The following is a 20,622-nucleotide window of genomic DNA, read 5'->3' on the forward strand; positions in this document are numbered from 1 at the left end:
AAAGTGAATTTGGCTCCCTCTTTAAAGCCCAAGGACCAAACTGGATTTACTGTTTGAGTGCAGGAAACTTTACCAAGATTATGGAAACAGAAAAGAATTCAAGATTAACACATACTGTACATTTCAGTACAGGTGGCAGGACAATTAGAAATCTAGTTAAGCTATAGAAAATCTTCATAAATCTGGGAAGGATTTAGGTCTTGGTGTGCTTTGGTGTAACCCATCATCAGATGCATGTTGTACTCGGTCTCCGTGCATCCAGACTCCCCAGGTGCCGGGGAGATGATGTAAAGGGAAGAATAAAGAAGCGATTTTCTCTGATCCACCTTTTGTGTGGAGCAAACAATTAGGTGGCACTGGTGCCTGCAAGGGGGAACTGAGTAAGTCTCTGAATGCTGCCTTGCGTTAACGTTCTAAAAGTTTCATGTTTTCTTTTTAAAAGTAATTAAGAGCATTCTCATGAAATAAAAAAATAGCTAAGGGAAAAGAAAAAAAAATTCAAAAGCAAAGGCAACCCTTGACCATGGCAGCTCCAGCCATCTCACTGACATATTCTCTAAAATAAAATAAAATAATTATATATTTATTTATAAATAATATATATTTATATATATATGTGTATACACACACACACATATATATATGAATATAATATATATTAGAGACAAGGTCTCATTCTGTTGCCAGACTGGAGTGCAGCACGCTGTCATGGCTCTTTGCAGCCTCAAATTCCTGGTCTCAAACGATCCTCCTGCCTCAGCTTCCTACTCAAAAGGGACTACAGGCCGATCCGCATACCTCAGCCTCCCAAAGTGCTGGGATTACAGGCGTGAGCCAACGCACGGGGCCATAATTTTCTTTTCCTTAATTAAAAAAAAATGTGGCTGGGCATGGTGGCTCACACCTGTAATCATAGCACTTTGGAAGGCCGAGACAGAGGGATCACTTGAGGTCAGGAGTTTGAAACCAGGCTGGCCAATATGGTGAAACCCTGTCTCTACTAAAAATACGAAAAAATTATCCAGGCATGGTGGCGCACGCCTGTAATCCCAGCTACTGGGGAGGCTGAGGCAGGAGAATCACTGGAATCCAGGAAGCAGAGGTTGAAGTGAGCCAAAATCATGCCACTGCACTCCAGCCTGGGCAACAAAGTGAGACTCCATCTCAAAAAATAAAAAATATGGACTGCTTCACGAATTTGCATGTCATGCTTGCACAGGGGCCATGCTAAACTTCTCCGTATCATTCCAATGTTAGTATATGTGCTGTCGAAGGGAGTACAAAATTTTATATAATTTTTATATGTCAATAAAGCGTACTCATCTGATTTCTTCCAACCATTTGACAATGTAAAAATCATTAACTCAGGCTGTGTAAAAATAGGCAGTGGATTCCCTGGATCTGGTCCAAGCGCTGTGGTTTACTAACTCCTGATCTAGACCTACCCTGCCTTCTTAAATCTCTTCTGGAGAGATCCCATTAAGTTGGAGAAGATGGAGTTTCCCCAAGTTTGTGCGGTGGTCTGTTTTCCAACTTGCTAGGGCCTGGATCCTGTCTTCTAGATGTTTTGACTTTTTTTTTTTTCTTTTTTTGAGACTGAATCTCACTCTGTTGCCCAGGCTGGAGTGCAGTGGAGTGATTTCAGCTCATTGCAGCCTCCACCTCCCAGGTTCAAGCGATTCTCATGTCTCAGCCTCCCAAGTAACCGGGACTACAGGCATGCGCCACTATGCCTGGCTAATTTTTGTATTTTTAGTGGAGACAGGGTTTCACTATGCTGGCCAGGCTGGTCTTGAACTCCTGACCTCGGGTGATTTGCCCACCTTGGCCTCCCAAAGTACTAGGATTACAGGCGTGAGCCACTGCGCCAGGCCAAGATGTTCTCTCTGTGTCACCTGTCAGGCTCTGACAATCAGCTACCCTGTTCCAGAACAACTTGAACCCTTTTAATAGGATTCCTCTTCCATTCAACGATGCCTGTTCCAAAGCATGGATAAAAGGTAACAGAATACATACTTAAATTAGTTGGTTGAATTTTTATGGCATGTAAAACTGACTGATTTTTTTTAAATAAACAAAAAAAGAATGGCCGGGCGCGGTGGCTCAAGCCTGTAATCCCAGCACTTTGGGAGGCCGAGACGGGCGGATCACGAGGTCAGGAGATCGAGACCATCCTGGCTAACACGGTGAAACCCCGTCTCTACTAAAATACAAAAAAAATTAGCCGGGCGAGGTGGCGGGCGCCTGTACTCCCAGCTACTCGGGAGGCTGAGCCAGGAGAATGGCGTGAACCTGGGAGGTGGGGCTTGCAGTGAGCTGAGATCCGGCCACTGCACTCCAGCCTGGGCGACAGAGCCAGACTCCGTCTCAAAAAAAAAAAAAAAAAGAAGAAAGAATATACGCTTAAGAGTCGCTTGTAAAGAAGCTTTAAAATCCGGATCTTGAAATGATTTTCCAACCCCAGCTCGCAACAGGGCGCTAGTTGCTCTACTTCCAGCTGCATTTTGCAGAGGGTGCGGATATGTTTGCCCAGAAACAGGCTTGCAGAGGCTAATTCTGGCCTCAAGAGTTGCTTTCTCCTGACCAAGAAGGTTGAGGAAAGAAAGCCCCCTGCCCTCTTTATCAGGGATTTCCTGTGGGTGGAATGAAAGACTGCTTTAGGGTACTTTGGGAATAGATTTTTATCTGCTTTGGCAGTCTCTCAAATGAAAGACCAGAAAACACACCTTGAATGTCAGAAAAAGGAGTTTCCTGCAGAGAGCTTTGCAAATCTTTTGTAATTCCAGTGGAGTCCTGGGGATTGTGCCCAGTGCCTTAGAGCAGAAATTTCAAACCTGCCGGGTGTGGGTGAGCACCGGCCTTCCAGGTACCTCCCCAAGCCAAAAAGTCAATACCAGGAAAGGAAGAGATGGGTTTTGCCTTGTTTTTGACTTGTCTTGGGGTGAGCCCAACAGTGAGAGGAAAATTCTAGTACAGATGCAAACAAAAGGGCCCACGACATCCTATAGCTTAGTCCTGGAGAGGGGACAAGCAAAAAGGCAAGGCCCAAAATGCACTAGGAATAGGGCCTTCCTTGACCAAGGAGGATGCAGATTTACTGGGGGCTGCTGCCAGAATATGTACAAATTCCTGTGCCGTGGGGTGGAGCTCACGCTACACTCCCTCTCTCTTTGCAGGCGAAGGTACTTATGCCTCAGGTCCATACCAAAAGAGGGTCGAGGCAGGCAGAAATGAAGGTCAAGGCAGGCCCTCCTCTTATTAAAGTGAACTGAAGTATACACCGAAGGCGTGAGCCTTACAGAGAAGCAGCTAAATGCAGGCACTGGTACTGGTCTGACCAGACCTGAGCCTTTCTCTGCAAGGTTTTGCCAGGAGTTAGGGGATTTTGTTTGTTTGGTTGGCTGGCTGGTTGTTGGTTAGTTGTTCCAGTAGTAGGAAATGTTTAGAGCCTCAAAAACAAGCCGAATTTCTTGCGCAGTCCTTTTTCCTTGCAAAAGCCCGGCAGGCAATCAGAGGTAGGAGTTCATTATTCTGACAGGAACCAATTATCAACAGTTAGCAGAGGACAGGCAAAAGCTCAGGGGGAAAAGGGTCCTTTCTCCCTTGAACACTGAACAAATTGAATTCAAGAGATAGTTTAACCTAGTAAGTGTTCCTAAATTGTTGTTAGGATGCAAAGGTGCGTCCCCAGGAGATAGCAAATAAATATGCTTTTCATTTTTCAGAAGATGAACATGATGCCTAGAGTTCAAGAAGGATTTGCAACCATTGAGTGACAGAGCTGCATTGGAATCAATCAGCAGAGAAACAGAAAAGAAAATACACTCCCTATAGTAAACTGTAAACATGAAACAGCAGAACAGCAAAGAAGAAGAAAAATAGTAAGCTGACAGAAGTTAGATCAAACCTATGTGTTGGGACAATAAATGTGGGTATAAAAAGCTCACCCATGGGCCAGGTGCAGTGGCTCACGCCTGTAATGCCAGTACTTTGGGAGGGTGAGGGGGGTGGATCATCTGAGATCAGGAGTTCGAGGCCAGCCTGGCCACAATGGTGAAACCCCGTCTCTATTAAAAATACAAAAATTAGCCAGGCGTAGTAGTGCACACCGGTAATCTCAGCTACTTTGGAGGCTGAAGCAGGAGAATCGCTTGAGAAGAATTGCTTGAACCTGGGAGGGAGAGGTTGCAGTGAGCCAAAATTGTGCCACTGCACTCCAGCCTGGGCAACTCCATCTCAAAACAAACAAATAAGCAAACAAAAAAAAAGCTTACCCATGAAAGAGAAAAATTCTTAGAATGCCTCAGACACAGTTTTTCAGCCTATGCCTTATGCTTTGTTTCCTTATTCTCTTACTATATAGTCAATTACAGTAACAGATTTTCTGATGTTGAATCATCCCTTAATAACTAGAATCAACTCTATTTTGCCATGATATGTGATCTTTTGATACATTACTAAATTCAACCTGATAATAATTTAAAACTGTTGAGAACCATGAAGGGTCAGAGATTTTTTAACCTGCTTGCAAGCTAACAAGTTAGCCTGCTATAGTGTCATGCATATTGACAAAATACGAGACTCCTGGGTCAGAGGCAAAGGACTTCATTACTCACAGCATAGCAAGCGATGTAAACATCATGTTCCCCTGGATTCCCTTGCCCCACAAGTACCACAGGAACGAAGTGAAGGGGTTGGAATGGATGCTGTACACACAGCAGGCTTGTGCCATAGCTCAGCAACTCCAAGCTTAGGGAGACTGAATTTTTTATAAAGAGAAGTTAACAAAGCTACTAGAGGGAAACATTATTTGTATCACACTAGACAGTAAGCAAACCTGTGTTCTGCTCAGGATAGAGGTTCTATCACTAGCTTCCGAAGTTGTTGATTGTACAAACATCCTCGAAAATATAGTCTGGGGCTGGGCGCGGTGGCTCACGCCTGTAATCCCAGCACTTTGGGAGGCCGAGGCGGGTGGATCACCTGAGGTCAGGAGCTTGAGACCAGCCTGCCCAACATGGTGAAACCCCGTCTCTACTAAAAAAACACAAAAATTAGCCAGGTACAGTGGTGGGCACCTGTAATCCCAGCTGCTCAGGAGGCTGAGGCAGGAGAATCGCTTGAACCCAGGAGGCGGAGGTTACAGTGAACTGAGATCGCACCATCACACTCCAGCACGGAGGACAAGAGTGAGACTTTGTCTCAAAAAAAAGAAAAGAAAGAAAGAAAAGAAAATATAGTCTGGAACAAAGAGTAGTTAGTACCTCTATTTGTAAGACATGCAGACACACAAGAGACCCACAGAGTGTCTCCCAACAGACTTTTGTCTACATTGGCATGTATTTGTAAGTGAAATTTATCTATAGTTTTTCAGTTATATAGCTATCCAGTATGAGAGGAGTCAGTATTTTGCTAGCTCCATAGAAAATATTAATAAATTATCACACTTGTACACGTTTAAAGAAAACATTGGGATAATATGGTCTTCAAAGCATTGTAGAGCTTACTCATATAATTGTCTTGGTCTACTACCTTTCTCAGGTATGCATTTTTGACCACCATTTGAATTTCTTCAATGGATATAGATCTTTCGGAACTCCTGCCTCATCAGTGTCCGTGTTTTTTTGTTTTGTTTTGTTTTTGTATTTTTGAGATGGAGTCTCGCTCTGTCACCCAGCCTGGGGTGCAATGGACGTGATCTTGGCTCACTACAACCTCGGGGTTCAAGCAATTCTCCTGCCTCAGCCTCCCAAGTAGCTGGGACTACAGGCGCCCGCCACCATGCCCACCACCACACCCGGCTAATTTTTGTAGTTTTAGTAGAGATGGGGTTTCACCATGTTGGCCAGGCTGGTCCTGAACTCCTGACCTCAGGTGATCTGTCCGCCTTGGCCTCCCAAATGGCTGGGATTACAGGCATGAGCCGCCATGCCTGGCTGAGGCTGTAATAATTTACTAAGTAGACTCATGCAACCCTGGATCCAACTTTAGCGCACGCTAAATAATAAGATATCAGAAACATTCGGCATATAAAAGATGCAAGATGGATGCAAGATTCCTTTCATATCCACATTTAGCTTTTCAGTTAAGCAAGTATAAAACAGTGAAGAGCCTGAATCATAGTAATATGTTATAGACTTAATCTGGTAATAACTAGTAGCAATTCCCATTCTAGATGCGGTCTTCCTATTGGAGAAGATCAAAATAGCCTTTAGTATCTGATAGGGAAGTATTTATGTGACAATGCTGTATTTTTCTTAATTTACTAAACAGAGGAAATTGGAGGTAGTTTGCTTTCATCAGGTAGGACTAGCTATAGACCTTTACTGCCCTGCCTGGAGGGTATGCTAAATCTCCAAGTGCATGTCACAGGTTTTCTCTGCTGATAACTTCGCCATTTATTACCCCACAGATCATTACTAGTTCTCTCCAATAGTGACACAATAATAACGGAGAGCAAGAATTAGATATCCATACATGTCTTTATAAAACAGAATACGAGAAAATAGAAAATAAATCTTCAAAACTTACAGGACTGTTTACCTAGTGAAGTTTCTGTAAATCACATAATCTGAAGTTTGACAAAATATGCTCTCTAATATGACAAATTCCAATAATCTGCACCCCCTACAATGAAGAAAGAAATACAGTGCTTGATGGGTCAACACATGCAGTAATCCCCCATCTGTGGTTTCACTTCCCATGGTTTCAGTTACTTCAGGTCAATTGAGGTCCAAAACTAGTTGAGTGCAAACTGGCTGCAGGGCTCCCACCTATAATCCTAGGTACTCGGGAGGTGGAGGCAGAAGGATTGCTTGAGGCCAGGAGTTCAAGATAAACCTTGGCCAGTGCGATGGCTCATGCCTGTAATCCCAGCACTTTGCCCGCGCAGGCGGGCAAATCACCTGAGATCAGGAGTTCGGGCAGGAGGCTGAGGCAGGAGAATCACTTGAATCTGGAAGGTGGAGGTTTCAGTGAGCCAAGATCGTGCCACTGCACTCTAGCCTGGGTGACAGAGTGAGATTCTATCTCAAAAAAAAAAAAAAAAGACCGGCCTGGACAACATATTTGAGATCTTGTTTCTGAAATAAATAAATAAATAAATAAATAATGTTTTTAAAAATAGGTGAGTACGCGCTGGGCATGGTGGATCATGCCTGTAATCCCAACACTTTGGGAGGCCAAGGCGGTCAGATGACTTGTGGTCAGGAGTTCGAGATCAGCCTGGCCAACATAGTGAAACCCTGTCTCTACTAAAAATACAAAAAAATAGCCAGGGGTGGTGGCAGGTGTCTGTAATCCCAGCTACTCGGGAGGCTGAGATGGGAGAATCGCTTGAATGCAGGAGATGGTGGTTGCGGTGAGCTGAGATCACGCCACTGCACTCCAGCCTGGGCGGCTGAGTGAGACTCTGTCTCAAAACAAGAAAAGAAAAGAAAAAACACAGTATATATAGGATTCAGAACTATCTGCGGTTTTAGGGATCCACTGGGGGTCTTGGAACATATCCCCTGTAGATAAGGGGAGATTACTGTAGTTCTTTGTTTGTCTTGCCCCAAGGACAAATCTATAATCTGACATCCTTGAGTGAAGTCCAGAGAAAGAGGAAACTTTCTAGCTTACCCCAAATTGTAAAATAAGTAGCTCTGCCGCCCTGTCTCAATACATACTTCCTGCTTCACATGTCTAAAGCCGATAAGAAGGCCTTATGGAGTCCGTGACAAGCTTTAACAGAATAATTGTGGATGTTACCAAAATTTTAGAATGAAAGTATGCCTCTTTCAGTATATAATTCTTCTCCTTTTAAAACGCTATTCTTTTTTTCTTTTTGAGACAGAGTCTTGCTCTGTGGCCCAGGCTGGAGTGCAGTGGTGTGATACCTCACTGCAACCTCCACCTCCTGGGTTCAAGTGATTCTCCTGCCTCAGCCTCCCAAGTAGCTGGGATTACAGGCATGTACCACCATGCTCGGCTATTTTTTGTATTTTTAGTAGAGATGGGGTTTCGCCATGTTGGCCAGCCTGGTCTCGAACTCCTGACCTCAGGTTATCCCCCCGCCTCGGCCTCCCAAAGTGTTAGGATTACAGGCGTTAGCCACTGTGCCCAGCCGCAATTCTTACCTTAAGTATGAAATCTGACAGACACTAAATGCCCACTTGTGAGGTATCCATTGACCATGGGACCTGAGCTACCTGTCATGGGTATTAGGCACTATTAGATATACCTCACCTAACTCAGCAGCAACATTTCATCAAATTGAAGTGAAAGAAAAAAGTAAGCCTTGTGTAGTAGGCTTATTGTGAAGCAGTTTTCCCACTACATAGGTGGGAGCACACACCTGTGACTGCAAAAAGTTGGCTGTAAAGGATGTTGATCTATGATTTTAAAAAAATAACTTAGCTCCGATTTATAGATATCTGACTTACCTCCCATTTATAGGTACCTGTGCACTGTATTCCAGAATCAACCAGGAGTGTCTGACTTCAGCCTTACTTCACATAGAAGCAGCCCTGAAAGACAATAAAGAGGGGAAATTCTCCTAGAAGATAAAACTTCAAGCAATAGATCTCATTGTAGAAGAGAAAGTCCAACATGAAAATCTTACTGATTCCTGAGCAGCAGTTAATGGTCAATCATATATTCAGTCTGTAAATGCTTTTTAGGCACTCACTATATACCAAACACAGATCTACACTAAGTACACTGAGTAAACAGATCAGACAACATCTTTATTCGTGGAGTTTATATTCTCAAGAGAAGACCACCATCACCAAGCTGGTCTGACTACAGCCACTAAGCACCAAATTTTCCATTGGTATTGACAACCCTGAATCTTCAATATGATACCATGATACTTCAAGGGCACTTGGTTTCTAGTTGGTCACATGGTATCTTTTCCATAATAGGGGAAGGATACATTTGCCTTTGCAGAAATAACTTTTTCTAGATTTGGATTTCTTTTTAATAGGGATTTTTGTTTGTTTGTTTGTTTGTTTGTTTGAGACAGAGTCTCACTCTGTCGCCCAGGCTGGAGTGCAGTGGCATGATCTCAGCTTACTGCAACCTCTGCCTCCCTGGTTCAAGCAATTCTCCTGTCTCAGCCTGCTGAGTAGCCGGGATTGCAGACACCCACCACCATGCCTGGCTAATTTTTGTGTTTTTAGTAGAGACGGCGTTTCACCATGTTGGCCAGGCTGGTCTTGGACTCCTAACCTCAGGTGATCTCCCCGCCTCAGCCTCCCAAAGGGCTGGGATTACAGGCGTGAGCCACCGCGCTCAGCCTAGATTTGGATTTGTGTTCTGCATTTCATGCTGTACCAGGAATACCACCTATGTACTTTACTGAATGAATATCACACACTGTGACAGTAAACCATACAACATACAACATTCCCTGCCACAAAGAAATTCACTTCATAATAAACAAAGGAAACAAATGAGATGACACCCAAAGGATTTATTGGTCCTCCCATGTTCCCCATCAGTCAGAAAGAGCTGCTCTTGCAGAATGCTATTCAAAACTCAGGTTAAGAAACTAACCTGCTGGTGTAGAATGGAAGTATGTTTAAAAAAGAAAAGAAACGAAAAAGAAATTAACCTGGAGTCAATATCTTGAAGGTTGGAATATTATCCTACAAGATGCCCTGAACCAGCAAAGTAATGGTACTCTTTCTCACAGAGCAAAAATAAAATGACCAGGGAACCAAGGGGTGGAGCTTGGGGATCATACCTCTCATAATTATACCAAATGAGGGACTTAACAATGTTTGCTTCCCATTCCAAAAGCACTGGGCTCTGCTGATTTAGAATAAGGAAGGATTGCTCATATTAAAGACACAATAATGATTCAAACTGAATTGGGAGCTAAGACAGCCCCTTGTCCATTCTGAGGTCTCAAAGAAGAAAGGAAGGAAGAGAGGAACGGATGAAGAGAAAAGGAGCAAATGGAGAATGAGAAAGATGGAGAGGAGTAGGAGAGGCAGGGAGATAAAGATTTTCTTATAGCTCTGGAGTTTTTTTTTTTTGTTGTTGTTGTTATGGTTTTTTTTTTGAGATGGAGTATCTCTCTGTCACCCAGGCTGGAGTGCAGTGGCGCAATCTCAGCTCACTGCAACCTCCGCCTCCTGGATTCAAGCGATTCTCCTGCCTCAGCCTCTGGAGTAGCTGGGACTACAGGTACTGCCACCATGCCAGGCTAATTTTCGTATTTTTTAGAGATGGAGTTTCACCATGTTGGCCAGGTTGGTCTTGAACTCCTGACCTCAGATGATCAGCCCACCTCAGCCTCCCAAAGTGCTGGAATTGCAGGCGTGACCCACGGCGGCCTGGCCAAGTTCTGGAGGTTGGAAGTCTAAGACCAGGGTGCCATATGGTTGGGTTCTAGTGAGGGCCCTTTTCCTGGCTTGCAGATAGCTGACATCTGGCTGCATCCTCAGACCACAGAGAGAGATAGAAAGAGCAAGAGTGTCTTTTTTTGTAAGAACACTAATCCTGCCGGGCGCGGTGGCTCACGCCTGTAATCCCAGCACTTTGGGAGGCCGAGGCGGGCGGATCACAAGGTCAGGAGATCGAGACCATGGTGAAACCTTGTCTCTACTAAAAATACAAAAAAATTAGCCGGGCGCGGTTGTGGGCGCCTGTAGTCCCAGCTACTCGGGAGGCTGAGGCAGGAGAATGGCGGGAACCCGGGAGGCGGAGCTTGCAGTGAGCTGAGATCCGGCCACTGCACTCCAGCCTGGGCGACAGAGCCAGACTCCGTCTCAAAAAAAAAAAAAAAAAAGAACACTAATCCTGTCACGAGGTCCCCATCCTCATGATCTCATCTATGATTAATTATCTCCCAAAGCCTCCATTTCCAAATCCCAACACAGTGAGGGTTAGGGCTTCAACATATTGGAAAGAAATCTGGCCCATACTATCACCTTAATTAAGTGATAAAATCCACCAATAACAGGACAATTTGATATCACGTCTTCTAGTATGATGCAATAAGAACAGCATTACTTCTGTGCTGTTCCTGCCAAAAATACGTAACCTGAATCTATTCATGAGAAAAATACGAAACAAATCCAAATTGAAATACATTCTGCAAAAGAACTGACCTGCTCTCCTCAAAAATGTCACTCATGAAAGACATGGAAACTGAAGAATGGCCCCAAATTGATGAAGACTTAAGAGATGTGACAATGAAATATTATGTGTGATCCTGGGTTGGATCCTAGACCAGAAAGAAAATGGTGGTTATAAAGGACATTATTAAGAGAATTAGCAGTGGGGCGCAGTGGCTCATGCCTGTAATCCTACCACCTTGTGAGGCTGAAGTGGGTGGGCGCCTTGAGCTTCAAGCTCCTTGAGTTCAGGAGTTTCAGACCAGCCTGCGTAACATGGTGAAACCCCATCTCTACAAAAATTAGTGGGGCATGTTGGCGTGTACCGGTAGTCCCAGTTACTCGGGGGGCTGAGGTGGGAGGATTGCTTGAGCCTGGGAGGTCGAGGCTGTAGTGAGCCTAGATTGCAACACTGCACTCCAGCCTGGGTGACAGAGCAAAACCCTGCCTCGAAAAGAGAAAAAAAAAAGAGAGAGAGAGAACTAGCAAAATTTGAAAAGGGTCTGTGGATTAGTTGTAGTACTTATCATTATGAATTTCCTGGTTTTGGTAGTCGTATTGTGATTATGTAGCAGAGCATCTTTCTTTGAGGAAAATAGACATACTGAAGTATTTACAGGTAATGAAGTGTCATATCTGCAGTTATCTGAAATGATTCGGGGAGACAGAGAGGTTAAATGTTAATGGGAAATCTGGGTGGAGAATATACAGGAATCTTTGTGCTGTTCCACGCAAGTTTTTTATATACATGAAATTATTTCAAAATAGATAGTTAAAAACAAACGTTGACCTATATTGTGTGTTGGGGAAAAAAGTAACCTCCCCAAAACAAACAAACAAACAAAAATATGAGTTTAAACCAGATTGGGGGTAGTAAGTAAGCTTGAATTTGACCAGAGGACAAACACTGCAATTGGTATTGCGTATTATGAAGGCGCTTAACCATAAGCCAACAGCAGACTGGGAATACTGGATGCAGGGTTCCTGCAGTAACCCGAGACCCTCAGAAAGGGCCATCATTCTCACATCTTGATAGCACCCCCAGCTGACAGTAGAAGCACACATAAATTCTCTTTGGAGGAAAGCCAGGATTCTCACAGATTTAGATCAACCAAATATGAATTCACAATAAAGGAAATTGACACATAAAAAGACAAGTTATAATAAATGACAGTAAGCTGAAATTGGCCGGGCGCGGTGGCTCATGCCTGTAATCCCAACACTTTGGGAGGCCGAGGTGGGCGGATCACCTGAGATCAGGAGTTCAAGACAGCCTGACCAACATGGAGAAACCCCGTCTCTACTAAAAACAAAAAAAATTAGCCAGCCATGGTGGCACATGCCTGTAATCCCAGCTACTCGGGAAGCTGAGGCAGAATTGCTTGAACCTGGGAGGCAGAGGTTGTGGTGAGCCAAGTTCGCGTCACTGCACTCCAGCCTGGGCAACAAGAGCAAAACTCCACCTCAAAAAAAAAAACAAAAAAAAAAAAAACAGCTGAAATCATCAATAGATTTAGACTTCTAAAGACTTCAAATACTGGAATTATCAGATATAGAGTATAAAATATGTACAAAATGTTTATAAAATAAAAAATGGAATTGTAAAGCTAAGTGAACAATAAGAGACTATCCAAGATGCCAATGCCAAGTTGAAAAAGAAACAAATAGAAGTTTTTGAAATTAAAAATGGTATTGCTGAAATTTAAAAATCAAGGGAAGATAAGTTAGAGTCCAGGGATAAAAGAAGAGAGAAATAGTGACTTGGAAGGTGGAGATAAAAATATTATGGGTCATGTAGCTCAGAGAGACAAGGATTTGAAACATGATAGAATGGTTAAATATATGGAATGAGAAATGTAACATACATGTAATCATAGTCTCAGAAGCGGTGAATGGAGGAGAGGTAATATGTAAATAAATTAGGACTAAGAAGTTTTTAGAGCAGGCCGGGCGCGGTGGCTCAAGCCTGTAATCCCAGCACTTTGGGAGGCCGAGACGGGCGGATCACGAGGTCAGGAGTTCGAGACCATCCTGGCTAACACGGTGAAACCCCGTCTCTACTAAAAAATACAAAAAATTAGCCGGGCGAGGTGGTGGGCGCCTGTAGTCCCAGCTACTCGGGAGGCTGAGGCAGGAGAATGGCGTAAACCCGGGAGGCGGAGCTTGCAATGAGCTGAGATCCGGCCACTGCACTCCAGCCTGGGCGACACAGCGAGACTCCGTCTCAAAAAAAAAAAAAAAAGAAGTTTTTAGAGCAGTTAAAAGGCATGAGTCCGCAAAGGAGGACAACATATACCAAGCAAGGTAAACAAAAAAACCTCACATCTATATATATTTTAGTGAAACCTTAGAATACCAAAGGCAAAGATAACATCTTCAAAGCAGCCGGAAAGAGAAGCCCATTCCTCTCAAAGAGATGAGAGTTATTCAGACAGCTGATAACAAAGGCCAGAAGATATGGAATCACATCTCCAAATGATTGAAAGAAATAAAAGTCAACCTAGATCCCAGCACTTTGGGAGGCTGAGACGGGCGGATCACAAGGTCAGGAGATCGAGACCATCCTGGCTAACCTGGTGAAACCCCGTCTCTACTAAAAAATACAAAAAACTAGCCGGGCGAGGTGGCGGGCGCCTGTGGTCCCAGCTACTCCGGAGGCTGAGGCAGGAGAATGGCGTAAACCCGGGAGGTGGAGCTTGCAGTGAGCTGAGATCCGGCCACTGCACTCCAGCCTGGGCGACAGAGCCAGACTCAGTCTCAAAAAAAAAAAAAAAAAAAAAAAGTCAACCTAGATTTCTGTGTCCTGAAAATTTACCGTCTTTCAGTATAAGGGCAAAATTAAGCATTTCTATGCTAATAAAATCTTAGGGAATTTATGGCCAAGAGAACGTCACCAAAAGAACCGTTATTAAAAAAAAGAAGAGGCTGAGCGCGGTGGCTCACGCCTGTAATCCCAGCACTTTGGGAGGCCCAGGAGGGCGGATCACGAGGTCAGGAGATCGAGAGACCATCCTGGCTAACACGGTGAAACTCCATCTCTACTAAAAACACAAAAAATTAGCCGGGCATGGTGGCAGGCGCCTGTGGTCCCAGCTACTTGGGAGGTTGAGGCAGGAGAATGGCATAAACCCAGGAGGCGGAGCTTGCAGTAAGCCGAGATCGCGCCACTGCACTCCAGCCTGGGCGACAGAGCGAGACTCTGTCTCAAAAAAAAAAAAAAAAAAAAAAAGAAGAAGAAGAAAAACCTGAGGCACGTTTTTCAAAATCAAGAACAAAGTTTTTTTTTTTTTTTTTTTTTTTAATACAGCTATATAGCCAGGAGAAGTGACTCACGCCTGTGATCCAGCACTTTGAGAGGCTGAGGCAGGAGTATTATGTGAGGCCGGGAGTTGAAAACCAGCCGTGGTAACATAGTGAGACCCCATCTCTATTTAAAAAAAAAAAAAAAAAACTAAAAGAGAAAAGGCCAGGCGCGGTGGCTCACACCTGTAATTCCAGCACTTTGGGAGGCTGAGGTGGGCGGATCATGAGGTCAAGAAATCGATACCATCCTGGCCAACATGGTGAAACCCTGTCTCTACTAAAAATACAAAAATTAGCTGGGCATTGGTGGCATGTGCCTGTAGTCCCATCTACTCGGGAGGCTGCGGCAGGAGAATCGCTTGAACCCGGCAGGAGGATGTTGCAGTGAGCCGAGATTGTGCCACTGCACTCCAGCCTGGCAACAGAGCGAGACTCTGTCACCAGAAAAAAAAAAAAAAAAGACAGGGAAGGCCGGGCGCAGTGGCTCAAGCCTGTAATCCCAGCACTTTGGGAGGCCGAGGCGGGTGGATCACGAGGTCAGGAGATCGAGACCATCCTGGCTAACATGGTGAAACCCCGTCTCTACTAAAAATACAAAAAACTAGCTGGGCGTGGTGACAGGCGCCTGTAGTCTCAGCTACTTGGGAGGCTGAGGCGGGAGAATGGCGTGAACCCGGGAGGCGGAGCTTGCAGTGAGCCGAGATCACGCCACTGCACTCCAGCCTGGGAGCACAGCGAGACTCCGTCTCAAAAAAAAAAAGACAGGGAAAAAAGTATAGCTATAAGATTTACTTCAGGAAGAAGGGAATGATACCTGAACAAATGCGAAAAGGGATAGAGAGCAGGCCGGGCATGGTGACTCTTGCATGTAATCTCAGCACTTTGGGAGGCTGAGGCAGGTGGATCATCTGAGGTCAGGAGTTCCAGAACGGCCTGGCTAACATGGTAAAATCCCATCTCTACTAAAAATACAAAAATTAGCTGGATGTGGTGGCACTCATCTGTGGTCCCAGCTATGTGGGAGGCAGAGACACAAGAATCACTTGAACCCAGAGGGGCAGAGGTTGCATTGAGCCAATAACAGACCACTACACTCCAGTCTGGGTGACAGAGCAAAAAAAAAAAAAAAAAAAAAAAAAAAGCATAATGGAATAGTGAGCAAAGAAACTAATGAACACTTGTGTAAATCTAAACAAATATTGCCCTCATAAAATAATAAAAATACTGTTTAAGGACAAGGGCACTACTTGCTCTCCTCCCAACCCCAATACTCACAGCCTCACCACCAAAATCTGCCTTGGAAGCCACTAGGACTTATCCCATGTGCCCTTGCTCTATTTAGTCAATCATCAAGAAATCCGAGATTTCTCCATCATCCCAAATCACCTGGACTCACCCTTGTAAGCCTCGTACTTCTTTTTATCTGACATTATCTCCTTAAACCTCCAACACTTCCTGCACCATTCTATTTTTGTTTGTTTGAGATAGGGTCTCTATTGTCCAGGCTGAGTGCAGTGGCACAATCTCAGCTAATCGGAGCCTCTACCTCCCAGGCTCAAGCTATCCTCCCACCTCAGCCTCCTGAATAGCTGGGACTACCGGCATGCACCACCAAGCCTGGCTAATTTTTTTTCTTTTTTTGTAGAGACAGGGTCTTGCTATGTTGCCCAGGCTGGTCCTGAACTCCTAAGCTCAAGAGATCCTCCCATCTCAGCCTTCCAGGGTGCTGGGGTTTGTAATCCATAGCACCCGTTTTTCCACCATTCTTAAACCTGGCTTTTTTTTTTTTTTTTTTTTTTTTTTTTTTGTAGAGACAGGGTCTTGCTTTGTTGCCCAGCCTGATCTTGAACTCCTAAGCTCAAGAGATCCTCCCGCCTCTGCCTTCCAGGGTGCTGGGGTTCGTAATCCACAGTGCCCGGCTTTTCCACCATTCTTACTTGTTTCCTACTTTCAGTTGATAACTTGGGGAGCCCTCTTTTCCTCTCACACCCCATATCCAATGCATCTGAAACTGATGTATCAACAATTATTATCAGGTCTCTGGGGTGGTATTTGGCCAAGAGGAGTAATCTGGAGCAATCCATGACTGGGTGAAATTTGGGAACCCCAGGTGCCAGTCTGCCCCGCTCCCTGCATGCCTTGTTGCCATGCCTCAGAAAATTGAGGAAATCAAGCATTTTCTGCTCACTGCCTAGCAAAAGGATGCCAAATCTGTCAAGATCAAGAAAAAGGACAGCCTGGGCATGGTGGCTCATGCCTGTAATCCGAGCACTTTGGGAGGCTGAGGAGGGGGATCACGAGGTCAGGAGTTCAAGACCAGCCTGGCCAATATGGTGAAACCTCGTCTCTGCTAAAAATACAAAAATTAGTGTGGCGTGGTGGCACGTGCCTGTAGTCCCAGCTACTCAGGAGGCTGAGGCAGGAGAATTGCTTGAACTCAGGAGGCGGGGTTTGCAGTGAGCTGAGATTGTGCCACTGTGCTCCAGCCCAGGGGCAGTGTGAGACTCTGTCTCAATAAATAAATAAATAAATAAGAAAGAAAAAGAAGGACAATGCGAAATTTGAAGTTCAATGCAGCAGATACCTGTACACCATGGTCATCAGGCAAAAAGAGAAGGCAGAGAAACTGAAGCAGTCCCTGCCCCCTGATTTGGCAGTGAAGGAGCTGAAATGAACCACACACACTGATTTGAACTGTATTAAAATACTAATGCACACACACAAAACCAAACAACTATATCAGTTCTTCCTTTAAAATACATCCTGGGCCAGGCGTGGTGACTCACGCCTGTAATCCCAGCACTTCGGGAGGCTGAGGCAGGTGAATCACTTGAGGTCAGGAGTTTGACCAGCCTGGCCAACATGGTGGCATTTTTAGCGGAAACCCTGTCTTCACTAAAAATAGGAAAAATTAGTTGGGCATGGTGGCAGGTGCCTGTACTCCCAGCTGCTGGAGAAGTTGAGGCCGGAGAATCGCTTGAACTTGGGAGGCGGAGGTTGCAGTGAGCCGACATCGTGCCACTGCACTCCAGCCTGGGCAACAAGAGCAAAACTCCATTTCAATAAATAAATAGATAAATCCAAAATCTGACCAGAATCTCTTCTTCCCTTCCACTGCTACCACCTTGATCCAAACCGCTGCCATCTCCTCACAGTCTCCTGCCTGAATCGCCTATCTCAGCCCTCTCTCCCTATCACTCATTCTCAGACTCCGTAAGCCTGATTTATTCTTCTAAAGCTCAAGTCAGATCCTTCCTCTCCACCTGTATGTGTGTGTGTGTGTGTGTGTGTGTGTGTGTGTGTGTGTGTGTCAGATCCTTCCTATCCATCTTTTTTTTTTCTTTCTTTGAGATGGACTCTCACTGTGTCGCCCAGGTTGGGACACGATGGCGTGATCTCGGCTCGCTGCAACCTCTGCCTCCTGGGTTCAAGCAATTCTCCTGCCTCAGCCTCCTGAGTAGCTGGGACGGCTAATTTTTGCATTTTTCGTAGAGATGGGGTTTCACCACGTTAGCCAGGCTGGTCTCAAACTCCTGACCTCGTGATCCGCCCACCTCGGCCTCCCAAAGTGCTGGGATTACAGGCTTGAGCCATGGTGCCCGGCCTTTTTACTTATTATATTTATTTATTTATTTTTATTTTAGACGGAGTCTCGCTTTGTCGCCAGGCTGGAGTGCAGTGGCGTGACCTCCGCTCACTGCAACCTCAGTCTCCCGGATTCAAGTGATTGTCCTGCCTCAGCCTCCCGAGTAGCTGGGATTAGAGGTGCAGGCCACGCCCAGCTAATTTTTGTATCTTTTTTTAGTAGAGACGAGGTTTCACCATGTTGGCCAGGATGGTCTGGATCTCTTGACCTCGTGATCTGCCCACCTCGGCCTCCCAAAGTGCTGGGATTACAGGTATGAGCCACCGCATCCGGTCTTTCCTCTCCCCACTTAAGAAACGTCCTGCTATTGCTTATCATCTCAGAGTAAAAGCCACAGTGCTCACAATAGTGATGAGGCTTTACTCCTTCCGTCCTCCGGCACGCCCTCTCTGAGCTCATCTCTATCACATGCTTGTCATGCTCCACCCACCCAAGCATTCTAAACATGCTTCCATCTCAGGGTCTTTGCATTTGCTCCACCCTCTGCCTTAAATGTTCTCCCTGATAACCCAGCAGGAATTGTACATGAGCTGACATACTTACGCTGCATCAAGGTCACTGTCATCTTACCATATCAAACTGAAAATGTCTGCTATCTGTACAGTATGATATGTTTTATTGAGTAAATGATTTTTCTCTGTTTCTATGCTTCTGCACTAGTGGGTTTGTTCAGTAATAAATATGTGTGATCAGGCCGGGCATGGTGGCTCACACCTGTAATCTTAGCATTTTGGGAGGCCGAGGCGGGTGGATTGCCTGAGCTCAGGAGTTCAAGACCAGCCTGGGCAACACGGTGAAACCCTGTCTCTACTAAAATACAATGAATTAGCCAGACGTGCAGGCAGGTGCCTGTAGTCTCAGCTACTCGGGAGGCTGAGGCAGAAGAATTGCTTCAACCCGGCAGGCAGAGGTTGCAGTAAGCTGAGATCCACCACTGCACTCCAGCCTGGGCAACAGAGTGAGACTCTGTCTCCAAAAAATAAAAATAAAAATAAATAAACATATGTGACCTTTTATCTGACAAAATAAAAAAAAAAAAGGAAAGAAATAAATACTTGAGTCGTTGTTTTTCTGGCCTGTTCACTGCCCCTTCCTACTGCAACTCGCTGCCCTTGTTTGACCCATCTGGAAAGCCTTCTCCTTATCATTTGGGAGACTCAGGGAGGCCTTCCACAAAGCCCCAGACCTCAGGCCATTCCCTTGTTCTATCTATGACAACACTCTGAATATTTCCTTTATGGAATCATAGAGTTATTTTTACAGTTATTTGCTTAATGACGATCTCTCCTTTTGGAAATACTTTCATTTGTATTTTAAAATTTTAAATTGTAGTAATTTATTTGTTTATGTATTTATTTATTTATTTTGAGACAGAGTCTCACTCTGTTGCCCAGGGTGGAGTGCAATGTTGCCATTTTGGCTCACCACAACCTCTACTTCCTGGGTTCAAGCGATTCTCCTGCCTCAGCCTCCTGAGTAGCTGGGATTACAGGCGAGGACCACCACCACACCTGGCTAATTTTTGTATTTTTAGTAGAGACGGCATTTCACCATGTTGGCCAGGCTAGCCTTGAACTCCCGACCTCAGGTGATCCGCCAGACTCAGTACTGGGATTATAGGCGTGAGACACTGCTCCAGGTCAAATTGTAGTAATTTATTTTTGAATAGAATATATGTACATCATTCACACTGTGACGTACCAAAGGCTGTGCATTGAAGCCTCCTTCCCACTCTTCTCCCAGCCCCTCCACTCACCTCTCCAGGATGCCCATATAACAAGATTCTTGTGTTTCTACAAATAATATTTTATGCATATGTAAACAAACATACATCTATTCTTCCTCTTCCCCACCACGTTTTTTTTTTTTGCACAAATGGTACTAAATTATATACATTGGTCTTTTTGCTGTCTCCCCTCTCCAGTTGCCTCATGCCTTGTATTCATCTTACTCAGTTATTTAATTCATTTTAGCGATATCTCAAGGGAATAAAGATAAATCCTCATTTCGTTTGTCATGTTTAACTAGAAGTTAAATGGAATTTTTTTGTTCTCACTTTTTTTGTTTGTTTGTTTTTTTACCTGGACCCTCCCTACTGCAGAACTCATGTTCATGGGCAGTGTAAAGGAAGGATCTATGTGTTTATCTTCTACCCAACCACTTAAGATTGGCATATATGGCCAGGTGTGGTGGCTCACACCTGTAATCCCAGCACTTTGGGAGGCTGAGGTAGGTGAATCCTTTAAGCCCAGGAGTTCAGGACCAGCTTGGCCAACGTGGTGAAACCTCATCTCTACTAAAAATAGAAAAAAATTCTGGGTGTGGTGGTACACGCCTGTAGTCCTAGCTACCTAGGAGGCAGAGATGAGAAGATCACCTGAACCTGGGAGGTTGAGCTGCAGTGATTGAGCCATGGTTGCGTCACTGCACTGCAGCCTGGGTGACAGAGAAAGGCCCTGTCTCAGCCAGGTTCGGTGGCTCATGCCTGTAATCCCAGCACTTTGGGAGGCAGGGGATCACTTGAGGTCAGGAGTTTGAGGCCACCCTGGCAAACTTGGTGAAATC

The 20,622-nt window shown here is 44.9% G+C and overlaps 1 non-coding gene and 1 pseudogene across 1 annotated transcript; one reads left to right on the forward strand and one right to left on the reverse strand.

Annotated features, from left to right (window-relative positions):
* Window positions 1–1,174: 1,174 nt before the first annotated feature.
* Window positions 1,175–1,281, reverse strand: LOC112605531. The gene has a single exon (XR_003115509.1). It is a non-coding gene; the product is annotated as a U6 spliceosomal RNA (small nuclear RNA).
* A 15,277-nt stretch (window positions 1,282–16,558) lies between these two features.
* On the forward strand, window positions 16,559–17,085 carry LOC112605228 (annotated as a pseudogene).
* Window positions 17,086–20,622: the final 3,537 nt, after the last annotated feature.

This window comes from Theropithecus gelada, chromosome 13 (assembly GCF_003255815.1).
Source record: "Theropithecus gelada isolate Dixy chromosome 13, Tgel_1.0, whole genome shotgun sequence".
NCBI lineage: Eukaryota > Metazoa > Chordata > Mammalia > Primates > Cercopithecidae > Theropithecus > Theropithecus gelada.